We start from the raw sequence: 4,381 nt of genomic DNA, 5'->3' as shown, positions 1-4,381 counted from the left end.
GGTCGGTCCCACCCTGCCCCTCTCTCTTCTTATCGGTAGGGAATTGCTATAGAGCTAACTAACTCCGAATCTCAACCACCCATGAAAAGAGCAGAATCAGGGCGCTACCTCCCCGAAAGGAATCCCCTCCTTGGCAGTGGGTGGAAGGGAAGTCCTTCAGATGAGAGGGAAAGGGGCGAAGAGACTCGACCGTAGGGAGAGGGGCCTATTTCTCTTTATCCTTTATGTGTCCAATCATGACCATTTCGTCTTAAGCCTTTTTATGGTTCGCATGAAAGATCGATTCCCCACAACCGGCATATGGGACTCTTGATGGAAGAAGATCTCGGTCGCCTCGTGGTCTTTCTTTGTCTTTTCCACTTTTCTACGGAAGTGAGAGTGGCTTTTTAAGCTCTTATTCTCAATATGGTATATTCACGAGTAGAATCCGAGAATGAAAGGCGAGAAGAAGGGAAAAGGAGATTCTCTCTAGCCTAACTCGTCCGGAAGGAAGGAGGATAGTCTCTCGACCTTGACCCGTCCTCCGGACTTCTTCCTAGGTCCATGGGAATTTCCCCTATTATCGTGAAATAAGGGAAAGGAGTAGCTTGACTGAGTTTCCTCGGGGAAGGAGTTAGCAGGGGCGAGCCCTTCCAGCCCTTGAGCCTGAGGCTGATGCCTATCTTCCCCTATCTCTCTCTGTACTTGCTAGCCTTTTCGACCAGCGAGACGGTTTGCTTGCGGAAGGAGAAGGTCGAAAGAAAGAGGCTAGCAAGTACCAAGACAGAAGGCAATTGGCCTTACTGGATTCAAGGCTCTCATGCCCCTTTCAACTCACGAAGGACGATGGAAAGAAAGGAAGAATCCTGTCCCTCAGGAATGAGATCACGTGTGGGTGATTGTGGGTTCACATCCTTGGGTCGAGCGAGTTTAGTTTCTCAGTCTCCTTTCTCTTGTTCTTTCTTTTCAATATTTGTGATGATAGAAAGATCACACCATTCCCCGAACGAAGGGACAAAGGAAAGTCGACCAAAGAGGCACAAGGCAGAAAGTCCCCACCTGAATCTGATCTCGAAGGAGAAAGAAGGTAATCGACGAGAGGAAGTACCCCGTTGGCGGCTCTTCCACCCCACTACGCGGTTGTAGCAGTAGCATCCCTGCCAGTGGCATCCCTTGCTGTGGCTCTTCTTTTGGCTCTTCTTGTTGCTGATCTAGTTCCTTGATTTTAGCCTGACGATCTCATAGCTTACCGAAGGATCGAGCGGACTAGTGGTCCACCATGGCTACTACGGAATTGCTCAAGCCTTATTAGGGAGGGGCATAGACCGTTAAGTAAATGCTTTCTGATCCGAAATAGGAAAGGTTAGTGTGCTTGGGATGAAATGAATGTTAGGAGAGATCTTGGATTCAGAATCTGAGGATTTACGCACGTAGAAGTTATTCTTCCATCCATGTCCGCCGTTGAAAGCAGTTGTTGAAGGAGAAGTTCTGAAAGCCTTTCTGATCAGCGTGGCACTCTTGTTTTTTAGTGCTACATACATGGTAATGAATTTCCTATCTTTCTCTTTTTCCGTTAATAGACTCATTCAATTCAACAAGGGCAACTTCAGCCTCAACCTAGCCTTGTTCATCTCACCGCTCCGTGGGCGCTACGTGGGAAATTTCCATTTTTCCCTAACTAAAGCCAGATCCATTGAGGCGGTTCCAACTTCCATTCAGCCATCCTCAAATGAAAAAAGGATGTTTTCCAGTCTTTATTTGACAGACAGGAATGAACCGCTACGTGGGGACTCAAAATATAAGAAGCCAGAGGAGAGGATAAAGGAGGGCTTCAAAAGAAGTGGGGAGTTCAAAGGCGGATATGCTGAGGCCTAACTGATGATCTGAGAGTCAGCGTCCTTAACCATAGTGTCGGAAATGAGAACGTCATCGCCAAGGACCGCTACTTCGGCCTTTGACCAAGGGGTAGACCTCTTCTGCGGCGGCCCATACCACGAAGTGGTGGGATAGGTATGAATATGTGAGAGAGTAAAGGAGCAGAATCCGTCCCAGTTTCATGAGTAAGCTAGAAGGGAGTCGGAACATCACTCAATAGTAGCAGCTTGGGACCGGCAAGGGAAGGAGTGTAGCATTCTTTCCGTGAGTGTGAGATCTAGCATTCTTTCCGTACTCAGGTTCATTTCCGATCTCGGAATCAGTATCTGTGATTAGAGGACTATCCATATTAACCATTCTTCCAGAGGTACTATCCTCAGAAGCGTCAGAAAGGTCAGACCCAGAGTCAGTCATGATAAGGAGCGGTTAGAGGTAGCTCAGTAGTCAGGCTAGGTTGAATCAGATCAATCAGTCCCAGTCTCATTCAACAAGGTAATCAGTACTCTAAAGTCACGGATCTCAAAGAGTCAGCGCGAACTCTCTTGCATTCTCCGTTGAGGAAGCGTCATAACCATTCTCTTGAACTTAGCCCAGAAGCTAGAAAAAAGAGTCAGGAGTTATATTAGTCGAGAGAGAGAGGAGTCAGTCGGGGAAGTTAGTCTTCTCCCTTGAGTCTGAGGGAGCAAGGGAGTCAGGATCTTATGAGGTTGAATAGGCAGGCTCAAAAACAAGGGTTCAGATGATAGATAATATAGAAGAAAGTCTGGGTTTATCCCATTCATCTAAGGGGAGAAAGTCATGGGCTCTTAAATACTCTGACTCCTGTGGTCGGGTCATTCTTCATCCATCCTAGGCTACCTCTCTTTCTTCAGTGGCTGTTATAAACTCTTCTTCCTGGTTCAGTTGAGGCGGGGAAGTAGTGGCTCTCGCGGTTGCAGCTCTGGAGCTATCTCTCTTTCCTCACGTCTAATTGCCTGATTGATTCATTCTTTTATCCCGTGGTTAGAAGAAACTCCTCGTAAAGCATAAGATAAAAGGAAGAAAACCTAGGGTTTGGGCCGGCCAGCGAGACCAGTGGGCAGCGGTCACTTCATCGGCGGCTGTTGACGCCCCTTGTTCATTGAGGCCGTTCTACCAGTGCCGGTTGACGTGTAAACTTCCTTCCGGGCATTCAAAGGAGTAGAGTTTGTAAGTAGACTTTCTCGAACTAAGACGTTCTTTCTTGCCCAAATTCAAACCCTTCCTCCATTTCAAAGTAATAGCGAATAGTCCTCCGGACCAGTAGAAGAGGGAGTACGAGAACCTCTATAGGCCAGATTGACCGCACAAGGACACCGAAGTGGCAACCAGCCTCTTATTCCTCAACTTCATAACCGCGGAGTGGGATTGAGTACCGAGCTCGACCATAGAGATCGTCTGAACTGAGTTCACGAGTGGGTTTTTTTGAAAAGGAAGACGACTCCTTCTATCCTATCCTGATTTTACTCGAGTTAATTCATTTCTCATGAAACTCAAAAGATGAACCTTCTCAATATGGCTATTTTTTGGTCTCATTGATAAGGACATATTAACTTTCCGACTACTGCTTTCAGGCTAGTCCGTCCCGAAACCTTTGAAAGACTTTGTCGAGTTTGTCCCACGGGGCGGTCGAGCTACTTTGTCTCTCGTGCCTCTGTCTCGCTATGGTCTCCAACTCGGTCATACCTTCCCCTCACTGGATTTTGATTTCACAAGCTTCTTAGGGAGACAGATTCCTCTGATCATTCCCTATCCAACTCCTCAACTGGGAAGCCTATGAATAGAATACCTATCCGACCCGATATTTATCCTCTTGACTGACTGCCTAGGAAAGATCTCATACCGCTGCGCCTGCCTATGAAACCTCAAGATCATCGGCTTACTCGGCATATACGGCTCCTTCTCGTTCAAGATCCTAATTCAGAGTTCTAGCTCTCCTTCTCTCCAGCTTCCTTAAGAGTTCCTTCGCACCTTTGCTCTCGTTCTACCGGGGAAACTTCTCATACTTTTAGTGAGAGATCTGACTCATGAAAGAATTCCTTCACACCTCCCCGGGGCTCCGACCTGACTAAATAGAGTTTGAATGCTGCCTCGCCCTGTGACTCTGATGAGACTCTTATTCATAGAATGCCTGCAAGACTTGATAGGTATAGAAGAATTTGAGTGGAATCTTTGGAGAAAAGTCCGGAGGACGGGACAGCAGCCACTTCCTAAACCTTTGGCCTCAAGAGCTCAACCTCAACCGAGACTGGGCCTAGCCCTCTTTTTATATTATGTCTGTCCTATCCACTTTTTCTTACGAGTTCTTGAACTTCCTCTTAAGAGACTGATGCCTATTGAAGTTAGACAGCCACTATCTCGCAATATTCTTTGCACCTTCCTGAAATCTTCTTTGAACCTCCCTCTCCTAATCTAAGACCGAAGTCTCGGTTGATGCAGTGAGAAAGGAGCTCAATCTCTTCTTTCCAGTCGTATGAATACCGAGTCAACTCAGCCGGTCGAGCATACC

Source organism: Cucumis sativus (assembly GCF_000004075.3).
Source record: "Cucumis sativus mitochondrion chromosome 1, complete sequence".
NCBI classification, from domain to species: domain Eukaryota; kingdom Viridiplantae; phylum Streptophyta; class Magnoliopsida; order Cucurbitales; family Cucurbitaceae; genus Cucumis; species Cucumis sativus.
Note: the sequence above shows the minus strand (reverse complement) of the source record.